Source organism: Anas platyrhynchos, chromosome W, assembly GCF_047663525.1.
Source record: "Anas platyrhynchos isolate ZD024472 breed Pekin duck chromosome W, IASCAAS_PekinDuck_T2T, whole genome shotgun sequence".
Lineage (NCBI taxonomy): Eukaryota > Metazoa > Chordata > Aves > Anseriformes > Anatidae > Anas > Anas platyrhynchos.
In genome coordinates, this window is record NC_092620.1 from 4,241,956 (window position 1) to 4,257,236 (window position 15,281).

General features: G+C 45.4%; 1 protein-coding gene and 1 long non-coding RNA gene across 4 annotated transcripts in view; one reads left to right on the forward strand and one right to left on the reverse strand.

Moving 5' to 3' along the window:
- LOC101798468 (transcription factor RFX3) overlaps nt 1–15,281 on the forward strand; it is a 264,473-nt gene that overhangs the window by 152,519 nt on the left and 96,673 nt on the right. The window lies entirely within an intron of this gene.
- LOC101797731 (uncharacterized) lies at nt 7,784–10,123 on the reverse strand. Of its 2 annotated transcripts, XR_002404603.4 has the most exons (4): nt 9,997–10,123; nt 9,071–9,186; nt 8,558–8,641; nt 7,784–8,425 (listed from the first exon to the last, which is right to left on the reverse strand). It is a non-coding gene; the product is annotated as an uncharacterized lncRNA (long non-coding RNA). The 2 variants fall into 2 exon arrangements; XR_011805591.1 differs by lacking the exon at nt 8,558–8,641.

Below are 15,281 nucleotides of genomic sequence, written 5' to 3' on the forward strand. Positions count from 1 at the left end.
CTGATAAACAGACCCAGTTCCGAGACCATCTAAGGAACCTGAAGGTTCTCAAGTCCATGGGACCCGATGTGATGCATCCACGGATCCTAAGGGAACTGGCTGATGTAGTTGCTAAGCCACTGTCCATCATATTTGAGAAGTTGTGTCACTCCACTGACTAGGAGAGGGGAAACATAACCCCCACTTTTAAAAAGGGAAAAAAGGAAGACCCGTGGAACTACAGGCCGGTCAGTCTCACCTCTGTGCCTGGCAAGATCATGGAGCAGATCCTCCTGGAAACAATGCTAAGGCACATAGAATCATAGAATCATTAAGGTTGGAAAAGACCTCCAAGAGCATGTGGTCCAACCATCCCCCTACCACCAATATCACCCACTAAACCATGTCCCTAAGCACCAAGTCCAGCCTTTCCTTAAACACCCCCAGGGACAGTGACTCCACCACCTCCCTGGGCAACCCATTCCAGTACCTGACTACTCTTCCTGAGAAGAAATTTCTCCTCACTTCCAATATGAACCTCCCCTGCAGTAACTTGAGGCCATTCCCTCTAGTCCTATCACTAGTTATCTGCGAGAAGAGGCCGACCCTCAGCTCCCCACAACTCCCTTTCAGGTAGCTGTAGAGAGCAATAAGGTCTCCCCTGAGCCTCATCTTCTCCAGTATAAACAACCCCAGTTCCCTCATCCACACCTCATAAGACTTGTTCTCTAGACCTTTCACCAGCTTTGTTGCCTTTCTCTGGACACTCTCCAGGGCCTCAATGTCTTTCTTGTAGTGAGGGGCCCTGTTGGGAATTGGCACAAAGGATGTGGACATGAGTCCGTGGAACAATTGCTCGATCTGAGCTTGCTTTATGCAACCAGGAGTAGGCCTTAGCAAATCCCATGGCCTGCTGTAGCTGAGCAAACCGAGCTACCAGGGCAACTATGAGAAGTTCCCATGGCAGTGTTCCCACGTCGCCCAATTGAGGAATTCAGAAAAATATTGTTACCAGCAGCTGGCTTCAAGGACAAGATCTACGTGACTGCTAATCACAAGGGGGTTGTTTTCTTGCAGGTGGGGTTGTTTACTTGTAGTTGTTTTTCTGAGTGCTTTTGACCAATAATCTTGTGTGAAACACTGTCCGCCCCTGTTAAGTTCACTATAAAAGTTAGGCTATTCGGGCAATAAAATGGAGGAGCATGATCTGACTCTGCTGGTGTCTGTCGTGCTTTCGGCCATGCTTCCTGCAACGCGCTCTAACAGGGCCCAAAACAGAACACAGTACAAAAGGTGTGGTCTCTCCAGAGCAGAGTACAGGGGGACAATCACCACCCTGGTCCTGCTGGCTTCCTGATACAAGCCAGGATGCCATTGGCCACCTGGGCGCACAGCCAGCTCACATTCAGGTGAGCCTTGACCAACACCCCAGATCCTTATCCTCTGCACAGCTTTCCAGCCACTCTGCTCCAAGTCTGTAGCGCTGCATGGGGTTGTTCTGACCAAAGTGCAGGACCCAGTACGTAGCCATGTTGAACTTCATCCAGTTGGCCTCTGCCCATCGACCCATCCTGTCCAGGTCCCTGTGCAGGGCCTTCCTACCGTCCGGCAGATCAACACTCCCCCCCCCCACCCCCCAACTTGGTGTCGTCCGCAAACTTACCAAGGGTACACTCAATGAGGGTGCACACATTGCACACATGGAAAATAAGGAGGGGATTGGTGACAGCCAGCATGGCTTCACTAAGGGCAGATTGTGCCTGACAAATCTGGTGGCCTTCTGCAATGGGGTTACAGCATTTGTGGATGGGGAAGAGCAACTGACATCATCTACCTGGACCTGTGCAAAGTATTTCGAAAGGTCTTGGAGAACAGGAGAGGTGCCTGAGGACTGTAAGAAAGCCAGCATTACTCCAGTCTTCAGGAAGGGCAAGAAGGAAGACCCAGGAAACTACAGGCCAGTCAGCCTCACCTCCATCCTTGGAAACGTGATGGAGCAGCTCATCCTGGAGGCCATCTCTAAGCATGTGGAGGATAAGAAGGTGATCAGGAATAGTCAGCATGGGTTCGCCAAGGGGAAGTCATGTTTAACCAGCCTGATAGCCTGTTACGATGAGATGACTGGCTGGATGGACGAGGGGAGAGCAGTGGATGTTAACTACCTTGACTTCAGCAAGGCTTTTGACACTGTCTCCCATAACATCCTCATAGACAAGCTCTGGAAGGGTGGGATCCATGAGTGGACAGTGGGGTGGATTGAGAACTGGCTGTATGGCAGAGCTCAGAGGGTTGTGCTCAACGGTGCTGAGTCTAGTTAGAGGCCTGTGGCTAGTGGTGTCCCCCAGGGGTTGGTACTGGGTCCAGTGCTATTTAACTTATTCATCAGTGACCTGGATGAAGGGACAGCGTGCACCCTCAGCAAGTTTGCGAACAGTACAAAGCTTGGCAGAGTGGCTGACACACCAGAGGCCTGTGCGACCATTCAGAGGGACCTGGACAGGCTGGAGAGTTGGATGGAGAGGAACCTCCTGAGGTTCAACAAGGGCAAGTGCAGGGTCCTGCACCTGGAGAGGAACAACCCCAGGTACCTGTACAGGTTGGGGGCTGACCTGCTGGAGAGCAGCTCTGCGGAGAGGGACCTGGGAGTCCTGGTGGACAACAAGCTTTCCATGAGCCAGAAAAGTGCCCTTGTGGCCAAGAAGGCCAATGGGTTCCTAGCCTGCATCAGGAGGAGTGTGGACAGCAGGTCAAGAGAGGTAATCCTCCCCCTCTACTCAGTTCTGGTGAGGCCACACCTGGAATACTGTGTGCAGTTCTGGGCTCCCCAATACAAAAGGGGCATAGAACTTCTAGAGAGGGTCCAGGACAGAGCCACAAAGATGATTAAGGGATTGGAGCATCTGTCCTATGAGGAAAGACTAAGTGAGCTGGGCCTGTTTAGCCTAGAGAAGAGGAGATTGAGAGGGGATCTTATCAACCTCTACAAATACATGAGGGGACAATGTAAAGAGGGTGAGGCCAAACACTTCTCAGTGGTGGCCAGTGATTGGACATGGGGTAATGGGTATAAATTGAACCACAGGAGGTTTCATTGCCATATAAGGAAGAACTTCTTTATGGTTGGGGTGACAGAGCACTGGAACAGGCTGCACAGAAAGTTTGTGGAGTCTCCTTCTCTGGAGATATTCAAAACCTGCCTGGATGCAATCCTGTGTAACATGCTCTAGGTGACCCTGTTTGAGCAGGGGGGGGTTGGACTAGATGATCTCTGGAGGTCCCTTCCAACCTCAACCATTCTGTCATTTTGTGATTCTGTGATTTGACACTATTCCACATGATATCCTTATCTCTAAAATGGAGAGACATGGATTTGACGGATGGACCATTCGGTGGGTAAGGAATTGGCTGAATGGTCAACGACTCAATGTCCAGGTGGAGATCAGTTGGAGGGAAGGGATGCCATCCGGAGGGACCTGGACAGGCTTGAGAGGTGGACCTGTGCGAACCTCATGAAGTTCAACAAGGCCAAGTGCAAGGTCCTGCACCTGGGCCGGGGCAATCCCAAGCACAAATACAGGCTGGGCGGAGAATGGACTAAAAGCAGCCCTGAGGAGAAGGACCTGGGGGTGTTGGTGGATGAGAAGCTCAACATGAGCCGACAGTGTGTGCTTGCAGCCCAGAAAGCCAACTGTATCCTGGGCTGCATCAAAAGAAGCGTGGCCAGCAGGTTGAGGAAGGTGATTCTCCCCCTCTACTCTGCTCTCGTAAGACCCCACCTGGAGTACCGTGTCCAGCTCTGGGGCCCCCAATGTAAGAAGTACATGGACCTGTTAAAATGAGTACAGAGGAGGGCCACGAAGATGATCAAGGGGCTGGAGTACCTCTCCTATGAAGACAGGCTGAAGGAGTTGGGGTTGTTCAGCCTGGAGAAGAGAAGGCTCCGGGGAGACGTTATAGCGACATTACTGTACCTAAGGGGAGGCCTACAGGAAAGCTTGGGAGGGACTCTTTGTCAGGGAGTGGAGTGATAGGACAAGGGGGAATGGCTCTGAATTAAAAAAGGGTAGATTTAGATTAGACATTAGGAAGAAGTTCTTTACTCTGAGGGTGGTGAGGCACTGGAAGAGGTTGTCCAGAGAGGTTGTGGATGCCCCATCCCTGGAAGAGTTCAAGGCCGGGTTGGATGGGGCTTTGTGCAACCCGGTCTAGTAGGAGTTTCCCTGCTCAGGGCGGTGTGTGTGTGGGGGGGGGTTGGAATTAGATAATCTTTAAAATCCCTTCCAACCCAAATCATTTTGTGATTCTATGATTCATAATTTCTCATAACTGCATTACTATTACTTCTACTTATATTCTAATATACCTCTTGGAGTACATTTGCTTTTTTTTTTCTTTTCTTAAGCGCCTCCCCTCAAAACCTCCAACAACAACAACAAAGCTGATTCAGCAAAACATTTAAGCATTGGGCTCTTAAAATACATTTAACTGCTTGTCTTGGAGTACTTGCTCAAAGTTCATCCCTACTAAATTAAGAATTGGCTGATATGATTTTGCTGAATTAGGACTTTTATACACATCTCTCTCTATAACTTGAATCTTTATTACAGAATCACAGAATCACAGAATCACAGAAGGGTTGAGGTTTGAAGGGACCTCTGGAGATCATCTCGTCCAAACCCCCTGCTCAAGCAGGGCCGCCTAGGGCAGCTTGCCCAGGACCATGTCTAGGCAGCTTTTGAAGATCTTCAAGGAGGGAGACTTCACAACTTCTCTGGGCAACCTGTTCCGGTCACCCTCAGAGTAAAGAAGTGTTTCCTAATGTTCAGACAGAACTTTCTTTGTTTCGATTTGTGCTTATTGCTTCTTGATATTTCACTGGACAAAAGAGCCTGGTTCTGTCTTCTTTACACCCTGAGATACTTTTTACATATGAGACTACCCCCGAGCCTCCTTTTCTCTGTGCTACACAGTCCCAACTCCCTCAGCCAACTAGACTTCATGCCACTGACCACCACCCTCTGGGCCTGGCAGTTCAGCCAGTTTTCAGTCCACCTCACTGTCTGCTCATCCAGCCCATACTTTTAACAGCTTCTCTATGAGGATCTACTGGAAGACAGAAGTCATTAGTTATAGAAAGCAATTATGTAATTTCTTTACTGTTTTTAGTGAAATGAGATACATATTTAATTTTGATGCTTGGATATAGTTAAGCCTTCTAGGAGGCTTAGTCTAGTTAATTTTTTAAGCTTTGCTTAAAAATTTTAAAAGTTAAGTAGAGTTTATATGACTTTTACTTTGCTATTTCTTAGCTTTTCAGATGAAAGTTGGAGATTAGCTAGTGCTATGCAGATGTTTGTTTTAAACAAATAGGTTCTAAACATAGTGGTCTAATATGTGTTGAACTTGATTCATATGAACTACTGAGCACTGTGACAGAATGAGGATTTTTAACCAGTTAGTGGCACAAAGCATATGTTATGATATTTCGATTCTAATCACTAAATTCAGTGACCTGCAGGGGTGAGGTCTTCTACATTTTAATTTCTACTGCAAACATAAATAATCAAGAAGGTTTTAGTGTTGATACACAAGAAAGAGTCTGCAGTTATTACTTTTTTTTCTGCAAACTTACATATAAGCAATAAACATAGATGTTTTATTTACTGTGTATCTTTTCTGTAGTTATTTCAGTCTTCATCATGTGGTAACACTAGCCTTTATTTCCTTGCTTGATAATACCTTCTACAAAGTAATGCTTGCAAATATTTTCCTGAGTTGCTTCTTACAACATTGCTAGCAGAGGCAGCCAACAGATGCAGCACTTTGCTCAGAAGGTTACACAGAAGGGGGCGAGAAACTTTGCAGAGAATTGCATCCATGTCCTAAGCAATGCTGTTAATGCATTGCAGGGCACCACCTCCAGCTGTTGGAGCAACTATCCCTACAATATCAAAGGCCTCAATCCAGACCGAACTCCCAAGGGAGAATGCAGCTCTCAGGGTATAAGGAGTGCCTGGGGTCTCTCACTGAGGCTGGGGCAGAGGGAGCCAGTCTCCTTGCCTGCAGAAGGTGTGCAGCAGTACAGGATCTGTGCTGCCGAGGAGGTGCGGGAGGAGGTCAGCAGATTGTGTAGTGTCAGAGATGATAAGAAAGAGATTGAACAGTTCATCTCCAAGACCCTGCAGCCTGAACCCCTAGCTGTATTGAAGGAGGATTGGGTGGTCTGTGCTTAATGAGTTAGGATCATAGAATCATTAAGGGGACTAACTACTAACTATTAACTACTCTTTCTGAGAATAGATTTCTCCTAATTTCCAACCTAAAGGGTTGGAAATGGCGAAGGCTGGAAGCTTGTGACTTCTAACAACAGGAAGAAGGCTCCTGCTCCACCTGCATATCTCCAACTAAAGAACAGGTTTGGCATCCTTAGAGCAGATGAGGGTCTGGGAAGTCTGTACAGTGAAGCATCCAAGCTAACTAAGCCTGAGCCATGCAGCAGTACCAGAAGGAAGTGGCAAGTGATAACAACGGGAAACTCTGTGCTGTAGGGGATGGGGGACCACATCTGCTGACCTGACCTGCTGTGTTGGGAGGCTTACTATTTGCTGGGGGCTTGGATCTGGGATGTTGTAGAGATATTGCAGAGGTTTGTCCGGCCCTCGGACTATTACCCCTTATGAATCATCACCGACAATACTGCCATGGGAGACCTGGAGCATAGCCAGTGTGACTACATGCACCTGGAGGCAATGGGAGAAGTTCATGGGGGCTCAGGCAATATCCTCCTTGATCCTTCCAGTGAGAAGGAAGGATTTGAGGAGGAATGGGAGGATCCTGTGGGTCAACAGTTGGTTGCCCAGCTGGTGATGACAATAGGGATTTGTTTTTTATGACCGTGGGGATTTCTGTTTAAGAATCAAAGACTGCTAAAGAGATGGGATCCACCTGACCAAGTGAGGCAAAAGCATCTTTACCAGCAGGCTGGCCAACCTGGTGAGGAGAGCTTTAAACTAGAAATGACAAGGGAGGTCCACAATCAAATGAGGAAGTGGTGGAATGGGTTGACAAGGAGCGGGTTCAAGGTGTTATGGAAAAAGAGAGAGCTTGTAATCAGAAAAACAGGGCTGAAGGGGAGACACTCTGCTGGATGCAATTCTTACAAACAAGGAAGAACTGTGGTTGGAGCAGCCTGGAAGGTTGTGGGCAGCCTGGGCTGCATTGACCGTGAGATGGTGGAGTTGAGAATCCTGAGAGGAGGGAGCAATGCAAATGGCAGGATCACAACTCTAAATTTCAGGAGAGCAGACTTTGGCCTGTGCAGGGACCTGTTTGGAAGAATCCCACAGGGTAGAGTCCTGGAGAGCAGAGGAGGGTCCAGGGATATTCAAGGATCACCTCCTCCGTGATCAAGAATGGTCCATCCCAGTGAGCAGGAAATCGAGCAAAGGTGGCAGGAAGCCTGTGTGGATGAACAAGGAGCTCCTGACTAAACTCAAACATAAAAAGGAAGCATATGGGAGCCAGAAAAAGGGACAAGTGACCCAGGAGGAATACAGAGACACTGTCTGAGAGTACAGAGATGGGGTTAGGAAAGCCAAAGCCCACCTAGAGTTGAAACTGGCGAGGGATATGAAGGGCAACATTAAGAGCTTCTACGGGTACATCAGCAGCAAAATAAAGACCAGGGAAAATGCAGGCCTGCTGCTGAATGGGGCAGGGATCCTGAAGACCAAGGACATGGGAAAGGATGAGGTACTGAATGCCTTCTTCACCTCAGTCTTTACTGGTAAGGACTGCTTTCAGGAACCCCAGGCTCCTGAGACCAGAGGAAAAGTCTGGTCTGGGAAAGTTTTTTTATATGTAATGCTAAAGTCTACTGAAGTCAGTGGAAAGACTGTCTGACATTAATGGACTCAGGCTCAGGACCATAGTGCATTCGCATCTGTCAGGTAGACTAGAGCCAGTGTGTAAAGGAACCCATTTTTATCTTAAAATTAATAAAAACTTAGACTTTGCAGTGACAAAAGCATCTTCCATAGGGAAATATATTCCAAAAACTTCTGGAGAGTTCCCTAAATGCAGTGAAATATCTAGTCTCCTTTTCTTTAAATACAGTGCTTACATCAACTCCAGTACACCTTCCTACTCAACAGAATTAAGGAAAGATGACACATGCTACTTTTATATCCTTCGAAATCATTCCCCAAAGTCTCACGTGATGCACAAAAACACCACCACATAAAACAAACCAAGCCAAAATTCTTATGAGGTGTTATCTGTGTTTAACTTACTAGGAATAGGTCTAAGGACATCAGGAATGAGAATCTCCACCAAAGCCTGGTACATCACATGGTCACAATTACAAATCCATTTCAGAATAGACTCATTTTTGCACAGAGTAATCAGTTTTCCTTTTGGAAGTCGACTTTCTATTTCAGTCAGATTGCTGGCGTGAATAAAAGTAACAAAAGAATAAATGAAAATGCATTTACATACAGATAAGAAAAGTACAATGGACTTTGCTTATTTAATAAAAACTTTGTAAAAGTCTCAGTTACATCCAATTGAACCTCTTTACCTTGTTCATATGAAACTGGGGAAAAATGGCCTCCAAAGTTCAGCTCCAGCCCAGAAATTATGCAGAGGTAGCATAAAAATGGTCCTTGGAATTTAAAAGAATGGGACAGTATATTGTGTAAGGACACTTTGTAGTCATCCAAACAAAGGAAAAAATGGAAGATGTATACAGTCATTTCAAGGCTTTGATTTGACACTTGCTGTTATATTATGATGATAGAGTAAAGAGAGACATTTACTGGCCTTGGTTAGTAAATCATGAGATCTGGAAACATGAATAAAACAACTAGTTTTGGAAGAGTCAGGAAGCTAAGTGAGGTTTGGCAGATTTCAGTGTTCTAACCCCCCCCCCCAGCCGACACTTGCTGAAATGTTTCCTCTAACATCATCCATGTTTCCATCATCATGTTCTCCTAAAGTACCCTCTATTAAACAGGGCTGTGTATTAAATTATAAATAATAGTAAACAATATAATAATGAATTATTATTTATTTAAGAGTGACATATACTGACCTTGCTTCAATAATACCAGTGCCATCAGCTGGAGCAGAAGGAGAATAGCGCCAGAAAGTTTGCCACAATTTTTCTATCAGGCTAAACTGAAGATTCACAACAACATCCACTATTGCCTAAAACAATATAAAACAAGTGCAGATAATCTTCTACCATTTTTCTCCTCCAGCTCCTTCGAGTGGTATAGCTCTCCCCTCCCCTTAGTCAGTTTTCAGAAAAAGTAATACAAATTAAGATTTATAAATAAACAACGTATTTTAATAACTTTTTAGCGATGAATTTTACTAGTGTGCATAGACTCAGATCAGTCCAAGTGAAAATAGAAAGAATTCTCCAGAAAAGAGAGCTTAAGGAAACATATCGGGTGACTTCACCTAAACAGAATTTTTAATGCTATTAAAAACACGTAGGAAAATTGCTATTTCGTTACTTTTTTTACTTTTCTTTTTTTTTTCTGGCACCTTCAACAATAATTTTAAGACATTATTTAATATGAAATGTTAACAACCTTAAACAACTTGTTTCTTTAAAACTTGAAGAAAATAGCGAGCTTGTTTTTAACATAAATGTTAGAAATAATAATTTAATAATTTAATCTGATTTCAACCCCTGTAAACAAAAGCAAAGCTCTGCATATATCTAAAGTGTAATTTATCTAAGAATCTCCAAAAATATACATTATTGTATTCCAGTCTCAGTATTCTATTACATATTTTTCTTCTTTCCTGGTAAAGAGAGAAATTTCAGAGAAATCGTTTTTCCAATTTCATTTCTGATGAAATAAGCCAACTATTTGGTTAGCACATCAGATGTCAATAGCCTGCCTGTAATATGTTTTGTGTCAGACATCCAGTTGTACTGATTCTCACTAGAAGACATGAATTTTCAATGAAGAATGATTTATGTGAATGCCTTTTTTCCCTTACCTCACAGTGCTCTCGATAAAGACTTTGCAATGATTTTATGTCTTCAAGAGCAGCACCATCTGGTAGAGAAGATATTTCAACTTCTCCAAACTCTGGAAGTACTCGAGATGTATCTGTTTCCATGACAACATAACAGAAGAAAACCATTGTGAATGGTGCCAACTACAGCTCAATTAGAAAAGATTTAAGAATGATGTAAATATATAAAGTCTAGAAGGTCATAATGCCCAAAGAGGAATGTCTTTCATATTTAATATATTTTAATGTTGCAAAAAAAATTGTTAACAAACCAGCTAGCTATTTTTTTTAAGCAAAAGGAAATGTTAAATTATTCTTGGCAGTGTCGTGGTTCCGCTCGAGTGGGCAGCCGAGCTCCACCACAGCCGCTCTCTCACTCCCCCTCCTCAAAGAGGAATGGGGAGAAATATGTGAAAAGAGCTCAAGGGTTGAGATAAGGACAAGAAAATCATGCAATAATTATTGGAACAGGCAAAACAGACTCAGCATAAGAAGACAGATAGTAAGATTTATTGCTCATTACTAACAAGCGAGAGAAGTGAGAAACAAAGGAAAGAAACCAAAAGCACCTTCCCCCCCATCCACCCTCTTCCACCTCCTCCCCCCCGAGCGGCGCAGGGGAACGGGGGAATGGGGGTTATGGTCAATCTACAGCACTTCTTCTCTGCCGCTCCTTCTCGGTCACTCTCGTCCCCTGTGCTGTGGGGTCCATCCCATGGGATGCAGTCCTTGATGAACTGATCCGGCGTGGGCTTCCCACAGGCAGCAGCTCTTCCAGAACTGCTCCAGATATGGGTCCGTACCACGGGGTCCATCCCTCAGGAGAAAACTGCTCCAACCTGGCTCCCCCACGGTCAGCAGCTCCTGCCAGGTCACCTGCTCCTGCGTGGTCTCCTCTCCACGGGCTACAGGTCCGGCCCGGAATCTGCTCCGGCAGGGATCTTCCACAGGCGGCAGCCTCCGTCGGTGCAGGGCCACCTGCTCCACCGTGGTCTCCTCCACGGGCTGCAGCATGGAACCCTGCTCCACCGTGGTACTCCATGGGCTGCAGGGGGACATCCTGCTTCACCATGGTCCTCACCACAGGCCGCAGGGGACTTCTGCTCCGGCGCCTGGAGCACCTCTCCCCCTCCTTCTACACTGACCTTGGTACCTGCAAGGCTGTTTCTCACTCCCTTGACTCTCCCGGCTGCTGTGTGGCGCAGCGTTTTTTTCCCTGTCTTAAATATGCTCTCACAGAGGCGCAAAACAACATCGCTTATTGGCTCAGATCTGGAAAACAATGGGGCCCTTCCCAAACATGGGGCGGCTTCTAGATCTTTCTCACAGAAACCACCTCTATGGCTCCCTGCTACCAAAACCTTGCCACGTAAACCCACTACAGGCAGGTAGCAGATTAAAATGATTTCACAAGTATATTGTATCTGTATATAAAAAAACCCTAATATATTAAAGAATATGACAGGATAAAGCAGAATATAAGAGGTTAATGTTATTAAATGTTGTTTTTTTGTTGTTGTTGTTTTTATCAATTGAATAGTTTTTGTATTAACATGAATGCAAGGGTTTCCTAGACTCAGCAGCATATATTTATTTGAAATTTACAAGACTTTCAACTATAGACAACATGTACGTTTACTATTGCTCACAAATGTTTCTAAGAGATACACTAGTATCGGGCGTGTGGGGGAATATATTGTCAACCAGGGAGAATGTGGAAGGAAATTTCAAAAATGTGAACTACAGCCTAAGGTTCTCAATGATTTCAGTAACAGCAAGGCTAGGCCAAAGAATGTGGATCTTCAAAATATCAATGTATGAACTCAAAACTAAGTGTACAGTTACTGCAATAAGATATTTAATAGGCTTTTTTACTTTAGCAAATTACTAAATTACCATTTGTTTCCACAAATGGGAAATCAATAAGATCAGTTACATCAACAAATGCAATATATATATATATAATATAATCCCATTTTATGTGCAGGTGGCAGAACACTGGAACAGGTTACACAGAGAGGTTGCGGAGTCTCTCTCCTTGAGGATATGCAAAAGCCTCCTAGACATGGGAAGGCTGGACCCTCCCCCACCCCCCACCCCCCCACGGGCAGGGACACCTCCCACACTAGGCTAGGTTGCTCAAAGCCCCATCCAACCTGGCCTTGAACACTTCCAGGGATGTAGCATCCACAACTTCTCTGGGCAGCCTGTTCCAGTGCCTCACCACCCTCATAGTAAAGAATTTCATCCTTATATCTAATCTAAATCTACCCAATTCTCTATTAGTTTAAAATCTGTTGTGGTTTAACCTGGCAGGCAGCTAAGCACCAAACAGCCATACACTTCCCTCAGCCTGCTGGCCACTCTTCTTTTTATGCAGCCAAGGATTCTGCGTAACCTGCTCTATGTGTCCCTGCTTGAGCAGTGGAGTTGGACCAGATGATCTCCAGAGCTCCCTTCCAACCTAAACCATTCTCTGTGATTTTGTGAGATTCTGTGTGAATTGGGAAGCCAGTGAAAATTACTAAGCTTTTAGGGTAGGATTTTCAACCTGCATTTTTTTTTTATAAAATGCTTCATGGAACTTGCATGGTAGATTTAAAATATATTGCAATGCTAATAGTCTTTTCACATTTTTCATTTTATATCTGTATGATGCATATTAAATATTGCATGTCTTACAATATATGATATTAAGCTCCTATTAGTAACTTTTTTGTTCTGTTATCAGTGAGTGTTTTAAACAGGGCAGCATAACTAAAAATAATTATTGTATTTGTATGACGATGTTCATGGCTGTATGGGGTTTATGTGGCAAGGTTTTGCCAGCAGGGTGGCCTCTGTGAGAAGAGACCAGGAGCTGCCCCCATGTTGGACACAGCCTGTTCCAGCTGCCTCCAAAAGGGACCCACTGCAAGCCATACAGCAAAGCTGGTGGCACCTTTGTGAAAGCATAGTTAAGAAAGGTTTAAAAAAACAAACAAACAAAAGAAACAACACTGCACGGCAGCTGTGTAATAGAGGAGTGGAGTGAGAGAAACAACCCTGTAGACACCAATGTCAGTGAAGAAGAAGAGGGAGGAGGTGCTCCAGGCGCTGAAGCAGAGGCTCCCCTGCAGCCCATGGAGAAGATCATGGTGAAACAGGCTGTCTTCCTACAGCCCATGAAGGAACACATTGGAGCAGATATCCACCCTGCAGCCCGAGGAGGACCCCACACTGGAGTAGTTGGATATGGCCTGAAGGAGGCTGTAGCCTGTGGAGAGCCCACGCTGGAGCAGACCCCTGGCAGGAACTGCATCCTATGGATAAGAGCCCATGCAGGAGTAGGTTTTCTGGCAAGAACTGCAACCCGTAGGGGACCCATGCTGGAGCAGTCTGTTCCTGAATAACTGCGTCCCATGGGAAGAAACCATGTAGAAGCAGTTTGTGAAGGACTGCACCCTGTGGGAGGGGCCTCTTGCTTGAGCAGGGGAAGAGTGTGAGGAGGAGGGAGCAAAGAGATGAAATGCTATGGACTGAACACAACCCCCATTCCCCATCCCTCCCCCCCCCCCCCCCCCCAGAACCAGGGGATGGAAGGCAGAAGAATCAGGAGTGAAGTTGAACCTGGGAAGAATGGGGGGTAGGGGGAGGGTCTTTTTAGTTTTGGTTTTAGTTCTCACAATCATACTTATCATACTTTGTAATTAATTGGCAATAAAATAATCTTCCCTGAGTCTGTTTTCCCCATAATGGCAATTGGTAAGCAATCTCCCTGTCCTCTATCTTGACCCTCACACTTTTTCATTGCATTTTCTTCCACTGTCCTGCTGAGTAGGGGGAGTGAGAGAACAGCTTGATGGCACCTGGCGGCCAGACAAGGGTTAACCCGCCACAGTGGTGATAATGGATTTTACTTTATTTATACAACAATACAACACATCTTTTCATTGGGTAGGAAGGCTCTGCAGGAGGATCTGGATAGGCTGCACCGATGGGCTGAGGTCAACTGTATGAAGTTCAACAAGGCCAAGTGCCGGGTCCTGCACCTGGGGCGCAATAACCCCAAGCAGAACTACAGGCTGGGAGAGGAATGGTTGGAGAGCTGCCAGGCAGAGAAGGACCTGGGAGTGATGGTGGACAGTCGGCTGAATATGAGCCAGCAGTGTGCTCAGGTGGCCAAGAAGGCCAACGGCATCCTGGCTTGTATCAGAAACACTGTGACCAGCAGGGCTAGGGAGGTGATCGTCCCCCTGTACTCGGCTCTGGTGAGGCCGCACCTCGAGTACTGTGTTCAGTTTTGGGCCCCTCGCTACAAGAAGGACATCGAGGTGCTTGAGCGGGTCCAAAGAAGGGCGACGAAGCTGGTGAGGGGCCTGGAGAGCAAGTCCTATGAGGAGCGGCTGAAGGAGCTGGGCTTGTTCAGCCTAGAGAAGAGGAGGCTCAGGGGTGACCTTATTGCTCTGTATAAGTACATTAAAGGAGGCTGTAGCGAGGTGGGGGTTGGCCTGTTCTCCCATGTGCCTGGTGACAGGACGAGGGGTAATGGGCTAAAGTTACGCCAGGGGAGTTTTAGGTTGGATATTAGGAAGAATTTCTTTACTGAAAGGGTTGTTAGGCACTGGAATGGGCTGCCCAGGGAGGTGGTGGAGTCACCATCCCTGGAAGTCTTCAAAAGACGTTTAGATGTAGAGCTTAGTGATATGGTTTAGTGGGGACTGTTAGTGTTAGCTTAGAGGTTGGACTCGATGACCTTGAGGTCTCTTCCAACCTAGAAATTCTGTGATTCTGTGATACCTAAAAACTGTTGATGATGTTGACTTTGGGCAATTATAGTTTGTTCAGCAGATGTGCCTGTTTGTTGACCACTTCCTGTGAAACCATCTGCAACTCCATCCACTTTTTGCACAGGCTTGTACCTACAAAAATATCAAATACAAAATTATCCTTTATGTTTACTTTTTCATAAGTGCAATATTACAATCTGTTCTGCCTTATTTCTCAGTCTCAAAATGCAGTTTTGCTAGTTTAGATACAAGTAAAAATTAACATCAGAATAATTGTAGTAAGGAAAGCCAGAACATTGGCAATGCAAAATTCATATAGATGATAGCACAGCACAACTACCTATTTCTAGTGGAATTTAGTTTAAAAACTACGACCTAAAGTTCATTTATACTAAACAGAATCAAAATCTTTCCTTTTCCAAAGAACTTAAAGTCCCAGGAATCAAGTAGCTCAAAAATAAGTTTTCATCACCTTAAAAAGGGCCATACTACTCTTTG